This window comes from Rhinoraja longicauda, chromosome 13 (assembly GCF_053455715.1).
Source record: "Rhinoraja longicauda isolate Sanriku21f chromosome 13, sRhiLon1.1, whole genome shotgun sequence".
Classification (NCBI taxonomy): domain Eukaryota; kingdom Metazoa; phylum Chordata; class Chondrichthyes; order Rajiformes; family Arhynchobatidae; genus Rhinoraja; species Rhinoraja longicauda.
Window position 1 is genome coordinate 26,166,489 of NC_135965.1, and position 10,350 is coordinate 26,176,838.

The following is a 10,350-nucleotide window of genomic DNA, read 5'->3' on the forward strand; positions in this document are numbered from 1 at the left end:
TATAACATAGCAATGAGTAGCGAGAAACCAGAGGATTGGGCAAATTTCAAAGGACAACAGAAGGTAACTAAAAAGGCAATACGGGCTGAAAAGATGAGGTACGAAGCGAAGCTGGCCAAGAATATAAAGAAGGACAGTAAAAGCTTCTTTAGGTATGTTAAGAGAAAAAAATTAGTAAAGACAAAGGTGGGTCCCTTGAAGGCAGAAACGGGTGAAATTATTATGGGTAACAAGGAAATGGCAGAAGAGTTGAAACAGTACTTCGGATCTGTCTTCACTAAGGAAGACACAAACAATCTCCCAGATGGACAGAGGATCTAGGGGAACTGATAGAAATTTGCATTAGGCGAGGTATAATATTGGGTAGACTGATGGGACTGAAGGCTGATAAATCCCCAGAGCCTGATGGTCAGCATCCCAGGGTATGCAAGGGTTGGCTCTAGAAATAGTGGACGCATTGGTGATCATTTTCCAATGTTCTATAGATTCAGGATTAGTTCCTGTGGATTGGAGGGTAGCTAATGTTATCCCACATTTCAAGACAGGAGTGAGGCAGAAAACAGGGAATTATAGACCAGTTAGCCTGACATCGGTGGTGGGGAAGATGCTGGAGTCAATTATAAAGGCGCATTTGGTAATAAAGGTAATAAAGGCGCATTTGGATAGCAGTAAAAGGATTGGTCCAAGTCAGCATGGATTTATGAATGGGAAATCCTGTTTGACTAAACTTCTGGAATTTTTTGAGGATGTGACAAGTAAAATGGATGAAGGAGAGCCAGTGGATGTAGTGTAGCTAGACTTTCAGAAAACCTTTGATAAGGTACCACACAGGAGGTTGGTGAGCAAAATTAGTGCACATAGTATTGGGGGTAGGGTGTTGACATGGATAGAGAATTGGTTGGCAGACAGGAAGCAAAGAGTAGGAATAAACAGGTCCTTTTCAGAATGGCAGGCAGTGGCGAGAGGAGTGCCGCAAGGCTCGGTGCTGGGGCCGCAACTATTTACAATATATATTAATGATTTGGATGATGGAATTAGAAGTAACACTAGCAAGTTTGCAGATGACACAAAGCTGGGGCAGTGTGAACTGTGAAGAGGATGGTAGGAGGTTGCAGGGTGACTTGGACAGGTTGAGTGAGTGGGCAGATGCATGGCAGATGCGGTTTAATGTGGATAAATGTGAGGTTATCCCCTTCGGTGGTAAGAACAGGAAGGCAGATTATTAGCTGAATGGTGTCAAGTTAGGAAAAGGGGAAGTACAAAGAGATCTGGGTGTCCTTGTTCATCAGTCACTGAAAGTAAGCATGCAGGTACAACAGGCAGTAAAGAAAGCTAATGACATGTTGGCCTTCATAACGAGAGGATTTGAGTATAGGAGCAAGGAGGTCCTTCTGCAGTTGTATAGGGCCCTGGTGAGACCACATCTGGAGTATTGTGTGCAGTTTTGGTCTCCTAATTTGAGGAAGGGCGTCCTTGCTATTGAGGTTCACGAGGTTAATCCCTGGGATGGAGGGACTGTCATATGAGGAAATATTGGAAAGATTGGGCTTATATTCACTGGAGATTAGAAGGATGAGAGGGGATCTTATGGAGACATATAAAATTATAAAAGGACTGGACAAGCTAGATGCAGGAAAAATGTTCCTAATGTTGGGGGCATCCAGAACCAGGGGCCACTGTCTAAGAATAAAGGGGAGGCCATTTAAAACTGAGGTGAGAAGAAACTTTTTCACCCAGAGAGTTGTGAATTTGTGGAATTTTCTGCCACAGAAGGCAGTGGAGGCCAATTCACTGAATGAATTTAAAAGAGAGTTGGATAGAGCTCTAGGGGCTAGTGGAATTGAGGGATATGGGGAGAAGACAGGCACAGGTTACTGATTGTGGATGATCAGCCATGATCATAATGAATGGCGGTGCTGGCTCGAAGGGCCAAATGGCCTCCTCCTCCTGCACCTATTTTGTATGTTTCTATGTTTCTACAGTATAACCTCATCATAGTAACTACACCTTTCCCATTTTTGAGCCCTAACCATATTGCCGCACTGGATCCATCTAGGATGTCCTCTCCAAGTGTAGCGGTGAACTATTTTAGCATGGGGGATGGGGAAGCTTTAACAGTAACTAGGAAGACAATTAATGGCCAATTGGAACAGTAAAGAATGTTAATTAACAACGGGCATGAATTTGATGAGATGTAGCCTTGTCTGACAAATTTTATTGACAAATAAATAGATACTATCATCGACACAAAAATGAAGAGAATTGTCCAGAGAATATGTTCTCCGCACAATACTGAATAAACCACTTCTCCAGAAGCCTACTCAGAGTCATCAATAGATAAGGGAAAGGGTTGTTAACGGAAAGGGTGATCAGGTCATGTAATTGGCTGATCCACTGCCTCGCAGCTCCAGTGACCCAGGTTCAACCTGACCTCAGGTGCGATCTGTGTGCTTTACACAGTTTTCCCCCCGTGATTTGCACTGAATTCCTCATGGTGCACCAGAAAAAAAGTGCAAATGGTTTGGGTGTGACTAATCAAACTCACGGTCAACAATTAGAGGCTTCCCTCACTAGAATCTTATTAGAAAGCCTGGCCACAATCCCAACAACATAGTCAGATCAATAGTATTGTTAATTTTGGAACAACTCTGAATAGTCTCACAAACGCAATCCTGGATAAAAGAGCGAGCAGCCACTCTTCACCAAGTTTATTTTTGTCATCTAGAGGAAATGCATTACAAAAAAAGGACATTGATCGCACCCGCAGTGGGGACAGCCCCATTTAAAAAGTTTCCACGTCAAAATATAGATGACACACAAGGCCTTTGTTTAAGCTGAGGAAAAATACATAATCTCTGATGGAAAATGTAGCAATTTGTCCAATCGCGAGTGCAACTCAAATAACAAGAAAAACAGAAAGGTGACATTAATTCAATTATTGAATTTCCTTCATTTGCATGCAAGAAACAAAAGTTTGTACCTCTGAGAAAGATCCTGCATCAGATTGTATTGCTCAGAAACAATGGTTTGAGTTTCATCACAGATTGCTCCTTCATGATATTGCCACGTGGCCTCAATAATGATAAAATATGGCAGAATCCACAAGTGTGGCAAGGTGAAATACAAAGAACATTTTCATTACAAGTAGCTAAAGTCAATGCACAAAATACAAAACAAAATTCTGAAGCGGGGAAAGAAATCAAGTCCTCAGATTCTCTGAGGATTTTTTTTCATTTCCTACCTTCTATAATTTCTTCAAATGCTACTCTGTAACCTTTTGCAGAGGAGCTGTTCAGCCGTGTTATTCACAGGACTCTTTGGGAGTTCTAATTCAGTGAAGACCAGGGAAGTTATGCCAGTGTCCTGGCTAATATTTAATCTTAAATTAATAACAGCAAGGAGGGGTCACTGCCATGGTTATATTGCTGCCTGTGGGAACTTCATTCCTCCTTTTCCACACTACAGTAGCAATTACTTCTCACTGGTCTGAAGAAGGATCCTGACCCAAAACATCACGTCCACTCTCCCCCACAAATGCAGCCTGACCTGCTGAGTTCCACTAGCAGTCTAGTTTTTTGCATTGCATTTCAGAAGTGCTTCAATAGCTATAACACACTTTGTGATGGCCAGAAGCAGCTAAATATGCAAGGTTTCTTTTTTAAAGTAATTTATTTATTAATTGACCAGGGAGCATGTATCCCAGTCCTTTAGCTCGTTAAAAGCATTACCTGCTACAGAAAGTCACAAGCTCAGTGTCATGCTCACAAACACTCCACCCTGCTGCTGAGCAATGTAGCCCAAGGTTCAGGGCCAGGATTAACCTTAACAAATTATTTATCCAACATGACCATAGGAAATGGAGCATTCTTCTTCACCTGCAGTAAATGTCAGTGATTTTCTGCAAATTGTTTCTACAGCGTTGTCAACCCCTTCCCCTCCATACACGCTCCCCCCCCACCCACACCCCCCCCCCCCCCCACCCACCCCAAAATGTCTGGACGTTTCACGCAGGCAGAGCTGTTGTTGATCCAGAAGAAAATATCAAGCTGCTCTTAGAGAAACTAAAGGTCAAATGTTTTGCACGTGACAATATGTAGTTAAACAACTGGTCAACAAATGAGGCAAGAGATATCAGCACACAGTTAATAAAAACCAATACAAATGCAAAACAAAAGAGAAATCCTGGGAAAAGGGAATGCAAAAGAAACCGGCAAAGATTACTAAAACCAATTGTATTAGCTTTTAATCGATAAAGGGGAGCTGAAAGCAGAAAAACATGAGAGGGGGCAGTCTTCTCCAGAGGTCAAAAGAAGCAGAGAGATGATTCACAATTGGAGGAGAATATTTGGAACTATCGAGCCCAGAGGATTGTGAAGGTTCAGTTACTGATTCATTTAAACCATTCAACTGATCAATAGGTATGGAGATAGTGCAGGAAAGCAGCTTGGGGTCAATCATCAGCCATGTCCTCAAAGAATGTTACAAGGAGCTTGAAGAGCTGAATGGCCAGCTCGAATATCTTCCATCCTTATCTGTTTGCGGATAGTTGCAACAGCAGCAATGGACTAATCATAAAAATACAGGAACATGTCTGGGTTAAAGTATGTCTGCAAATAGAAGTTCAAATCTAATTGTGTACTGACAAAAGAACACATATTCAAACATCAACTCTGTACATTACACTCTTTCAAACCAAACTTAGATCCGCAAAATAACTGAGGTCTCGTCAACAGTGTTATCAGGCAGCTCTGGTTCTCCATTGCTCGGGTTCCCAGGATTTCCAAACCACATCACGGCCATGATTGAAACATGAACTACATTATCTTATGACTAAGGATGGATTCACTCCATCAAGTCCATGCCAGCTCTCAGTGCAATTTCATCAATCCCATTTCCCTACTTGCTGCCCTGAAATCTATTTTTCCCCTCTATTTTGGCCATAGAACAGTAGTGGTGAAGGGGCATTTTTCTGACTGGAGGTCTGTCACCGATAAATAGTGCTCCACAGGGGTCAACGCTGGGACTTTTGTTTGTATACATGATAATTTGGAAGAAACTGCGAATATGCTGATTAGTAACTTTGCAGACAATGCAAAAGGTGGAGCTGTGGTAAGTGAAGAAGGTTGTCAAATGATCCAGCGGGATAGAGATCAGTTTAGAAACTTGTCTGGAGTTAAGTAACATGTGCTGCACTTTGAGAAATCAAATGGAAGAATAAAGGAGACAAAAAAAATGGCAGGACCCTTAACAGCATTGATGTATTGTAGGCTCTAGAGATACAAGTTCTTAGCTCCCTGAAAGATGCTGCACAACTGGATAGGGTGGTAAATATAGTGTATAGTGGAGAGGGGAAGGGGGTGGGGTGGGGGGATAAGGTGGAGTGGGGTGGGGGGTAGGGTGGAGAGGGGAAGGGGGGGGGTGGAGAGGGGAAGGGGGGGGGTGGAGAGGGGAAGGGGGGGTGGAGAGGGGAAGGGGGGGGTGGAGAGGGGGTGGAGAGGGGGGAAGGGGGGGTGGAGAGGGGAAGGGGGGGTGGAGAGGGGAAGGGGGGGTGGAGAGGGGAAGGGGGGGTGGAGAGGGGAAGGGGGGGTGGAGAGGGGAAGGGGGGGTGGAGAGGGGAAGGGGGGGTGGAAAGGGGAAGGGGGGGGGTGGAAAGGGGAAGGGGGGGTGGAAAGGGGAAGGGGGGGTGGAAAGGGGAAGGGGGGGTGGAAAGGGGAAGGGGGGGTGGAGAGGGGAAGGGGGGGTGGAGAGGGGAAGGGGGGGTGGGAAGGGGGGGTGGAGAGGGGGGAAGGAGAGGGGGGGTGGAGAGGGGGGAAGGGGGGGTGGAGAGGGGGGAAGGGGGGGTGGAGAGGGGGGAAGGGGGGTGGAGAGGGGGGAAGGGGGGTGGAGAGGGGGGAAGGGGGTGGAGAGGGGGGAAGGGGGTGTGGAGAGGGGGGAAGGGGGTGTGGAGAGGGGGGAAGGGGGTGTGGAGAGGGGAAGGGGGGTGTGGAGAGGGGAAGGGGGGTGTGGAGAGGGGAAGGGGGGTGTGGAGAGGGGAAGGGGGGTGTGGAGAGGGGAAGGGGGGGTGTGGAGAGGGGAAGGGGGGGTGTGGAGAGGGGAAGGGGGGGTGTGGAGAGGGGAAGGGGGGGTGTGGAGAGGGGAAGGGGGGGTGTGGAGAGGGGAAGGGGGGGTGTGGAGAGGGGAAGGGGGGGTGGGGAGGGGAAGGGGGGGTGGAGAGGGGAAGGGGGGGTGGAGAGGGGAAGGGGGGGTGGAGAGGGGAAGGGGGGGTGGAGAGGGGAAGGGGGGGTGGAGAGGGGAAGGGGGGGGTGGAGAGGGGAAGGGGGGGTGGAGAGGGGAAGGGGGGGTGGAGAGGGGAAGGGGGGGTGGAGAGGGGAAGGGGGGGTGGAGAGGGGAAGGGGGGGTGGAGAGGGGAAGGGGGGGTGGAGAGGGGAAGGGGGGGTGGAGAGGGGAAGGGGGGGTGGAGAGGGGAAGGGGGGTGGAGAGGGGAAGGGGGGTGGAGAGGGGGTAAGGAGAGGGGGGAAGGGGGGGGTGGAGAGGGGGGAAGGGGGTGGAGAGGGGGGAAGGGGGTGGAGAGGGGGGAAGGGGGTGGAGAGGGGGGAAGGGGGTGGAGAGGGGGGAAGGGGGTGGAGAGGGGGGAAGGGGGTGGAGAGGGGGGAAGGGGGTGGAGAGGGGGGAAGGGGGGTGGAGAGGGGGGAAGGGGGGTGGAGAGGGGGGAAGGGGGTGTGGAGAGGGGAAGGGGGGGTGTGGAGAGGGGAAGGGGGTGTGGAGAGGGGAAGGGGGTGTGGAGAGGGGAAGGGGGTGTGGAGAGGGGAAGGGGGGGGTGTGGAGAGGGGAAGGGGGGGTGTGGAGAGGGGAAGGGGGGGTGTGGAGAGGGGAAGGGGGGGGTGTGGAGAGGGGAAGGGGGGGGGTGGAGAGGGGAAGGGGGGGGTGGAGAGGGGAAGGGGGGGGTGGAGAGGGGAAGGGGGGGGTGGAGAGGGGAAGGGGGGGTGGAGAGGGGAAGGGGGGGTGGAGAGGGGAAGGGGGGGTGGAGAGGGGAAGGGGGGGTGGAGAGGGGAAGGGGGGGTGGAGAGGGGAAGGGGGGGTGGAGAGGGGAAGGGGGGGTGGAGAGGGGAAGGGGGGGTGGAGAGGGGAAGGGGGGTGGAGAGGGGAAGGGGGGTGGAGAGGGGAAGGGGGGGTGGAGAGGGGAAGGGGGGGGTGGAGAGGGGAAGGGGGGGTGGAGAGGGGAAGGGGGGTGTGGAGAGGGGAAGGGGGGTGTGGAGAGGGGAAGGGGGGTGTGGAGAGGGGAAGGGGGGGTGTGGAGAGGGGAAGGGGGGGGGTGTGGAGAGGGGAAGGGGGGGGTGAGGAGAGGGGAAGGGGGGGTGTGGAGAGGGGAAGGGGGGGTGTGGAGAGGGGAAGGGGGGGTGAGGAGAGGGGAAGGGGGGGTGTGGAGAGGGGAAGGGGGGGTGTGGAGAGGGGAAGGGGGGTTGTGGAGAGGGGAAGGAGGGGTGTGGAGAGGGGAAGGAGGGGTGGTTGGAGAGGAGATAAGGGGGAGCGGAGTGGAGCAGGGAGGAGGGGAGGGGAGTTGGGGAGGTCAGGTGGAGGGTTGGTGAGTGGAGGGGGGTAGGAGAGGGGGGGATTGGAGAGGGGGGGATTGGAGAGGGGGGGATTGGAGAGGGGGGGGATTGGAGAGGGGGGGGGATTGGAGAGGGGGGGGATTGGAGAGGGGGGGGATTGGAGAGGGGGGGGATTGGAGAGGGGGGGGATTGGAGAGGGGGGGATTGGAGAGGGGGGGGGATTGGAGAGGGGGGGGGATTGGAGAGGGGGGGTGGAGAGGGGATGGAGAGGGGAGGGGGGGTGGAGAGGGGATGGAGAGGGGAGGGGGGGGTGGAGAGGGGAGGGAGGGGGTGGAGAGGGGAGGGGGGGGTGTTGGAGAGGGGGGGTGTTGGAGAGGGGGGGTGTTGGAGAGGGGGGGGTGTTGGAGAGGGGGGGGTGTTGGAGAGGGGGGGGTGTTGGGGAGGGGGGGTGTTGGAGAGGGGGAGTGTTGGGGAGGGGGGGTTGGAGAGGGGGTAGTAGATGGGAGGTGGGTAGTAGATGGGAGGGGAGGTCAGGTGGAGGGTTGGAGAGGGGAGGGGGTTTGAGAGGGGGTTTGAGAGGGGGAGAGGGGGAGGGGGTTTGAGAGGGGGAGGGAGAGGGGAGGGGGTTCCTGGTGTACGTGCACCCTCCCCACTCGCCTGTGTGTGTGTGTGTGTGTGTGTGTGTGTGTGTGTGTGTGTGTTCTCGTTGCGCTGCCGTCCCGGGTTCAGGGCGCTGCCCCGCGTTGTCCCAGCGTTGTCTCACTCACTCAGCGGTGCCTTAACGGTGTCCCAGCGCCGGCTGCTCGCCGTCCTCGCCCCAAGCCACCTCCCCGCTTGCAGGAGCGCACCCCGCCCCAGCATGGCAGGGACCGCGGCCAACTCTCCCCCCGGCTGCCCAGGGGCACTGAGCCGGGCCGGGCCGGGCTGGGCTGAGCCGGGCCGGGCAGGGCTGGACACTCCGCTGCAAACGTTAACGCCGGGCGCGGCCAGTGGAGGAGCGGGCAGTCACCATCAATCACACTCACGCTGATTTAACGCACTCGGGGGGGAAAGACCCCCCAGCTTCTGTCCCGTGAGGGGATGTCTTCCGCCTAGTTGTGTTTCACCGATGATGCCCCACCCTCCACAACTCTCTACACACAGAGAGAGACAGAGAGAGAGAGAGAGAGCGACGCCGACATCCATCCAAACACACACAGCCCCAAACCTCAAAGCACAACTTCAAACTGAGGTCAGAACAAACTTTATCACCCGGAGAGTTGTGAACTTGTGGAATTCTCTGCCACAGGAGGCAGTGGAGGCAAATTCGCTGAATGAATTTAACGGTGAGTTAGATAGAGCTTCATGGGCTAACGGACCCAGCGGGGTATGGGGAGATGGCTGGCACCAGGGGGGTATGGGGAGATGGCTGGCACCAGGGGGGTATGGGGAGATGGCTGGCACCAGGGGGGTATGGGGAGATGGCTGGCACCAGGGGGGTATGGGGAGAAGGCTGGCACCAGGGGGGTATGGGGAGATGGCTGGCACCAGGGGGGTATGGGGAGATGGCTGGCACCAGGGGGTATGGGGAGATGGCTGGCACCAGGGGGGTATGGGGAGAAGGCAGGCACCAGTTACCAGGGGATATGGGGAGAAGGCTGGCACCAGGGGGGTATGGGGAGAAGGCAGGCACCAGGGGGTATGGGGAGAAGGCTGGCACCAGGGGGGTATGGGGAGAAGGCAGGAACCAGGGGGTATGGGGAGAAGGCTGGCACCAGGGGGTATGGGGAGATGGCTGGCACCAGGGGGTATGGGGAGAAGGCTGGCACCAGGGGGGTATGGGGAGAAGGCAGGCACCAGTTACCAGGGGGTATGGGGAGAAGGCTGGCACCAGGGGTATGGGGAGAAGGCAGGCACCAGTTACCAGGGGATATGGGGAGAAGGCTGGCACCAGGGGGGTATGGGGAGAAGGCAGGCACCAGTTACCAGGGGATATGGGGAGAAGGCAGGCACCAGGGGGTATGGGGCGATGACTGGCACCAGGGGGTATGGGGAGAAGGCTGGCACCAGGGGGTATGGGGAGATGGCTGGCACCAGGGGGTATGGGGAGAAGGCTGGCACCAGGGGGTATGGGGAGAAGGCTGGCACCAGTTACCAGGGGGTATGGGGAGAAGGCTGGCACCAGGGGGTATGGGGAGAAGGCTGGCACCAGGGGGTATGGGGAGAAGGCAGGCACCAGTTACCAGGGGGTATGGGGAGAAGGCTGGCACCAGTTACCAGGGGGTATGGGGAGATGGCTGAACCAGGGAGTATGGGGAGAAGGCAGGCACCAGTTACCAGGGGGTATGGGGAGAAGGCTGGCACCAGGGGGTATGGGGAGAAGGCTGGCACCAGGGGGTATGGGGAGAAGGCTGGTACCAGGGGGTATGGGGAGAAGGCTGGCACTAGGGGGTATGGGGAGAAGGCTGGCACCAGGGGGTATGGGGAGAAGGCTGGCACCAGGGGGTATGGGGAGAAGGCTGGCACCAGGGGGTATGGGGAGATGGCTGGCACCAGTTACCAGGGGGTATGGGGAGAAGGCAGGCACCAGTTACCAGGGGGTATGGGGAGAAGGCAGGCACCAGTTACCAGGGGGTATGGGGAGAAGGCAGGCACCAGTTACCAGGGAGTATGAGGAGAGGGCAGGCACCAGTTACTGATTGTGGACGATCAGCTATGATCACAATGAATGGCGGTGCTGGCTCAAGGGCCGAATGGCCTCCTCCTGCACCTGTTTTCTCTGTTTCTAAGTATTAAAGGATAAAGACTTGCCACTGAAATG

At 54.4% G+C, this 10,350-nt stretch overlaps 1 protein-coding gene across 4 annotated transcripts in view; it reads right to left on the reverse strand.

Annotated features, from left to right (window-relative positions):
* LOC144599184 (lactosylceramide 4-alpha-galactosyltransferase-like) overlaps positions 1–8,772 on the reverse strand; it is a 30,654-nt gene extending 21,882 nt beyond the window's left edge. Inside the window, exon 1 of one of the 4 annotated variants that reach the window (XM_078409927.1) lies at positions 8,576–8,772. The gene's annotated coding sequence lies outside the window, so the exon portion shown is untranslated. Of the gene's footprint in view, positions 1–2,980; positions 3,000–3,241; positions 3,340–8,317; positions 8,501–8,575 lie in introns of those variants that run through there. The other 3 variants (XM_078409928.1, XM_078409926.1, XM_078409929.1) reach the window with 3 other exon arrangements.
* Between the last annotated feature and the right edge of the window lie 1,578 nt (positions 8,773–10,350).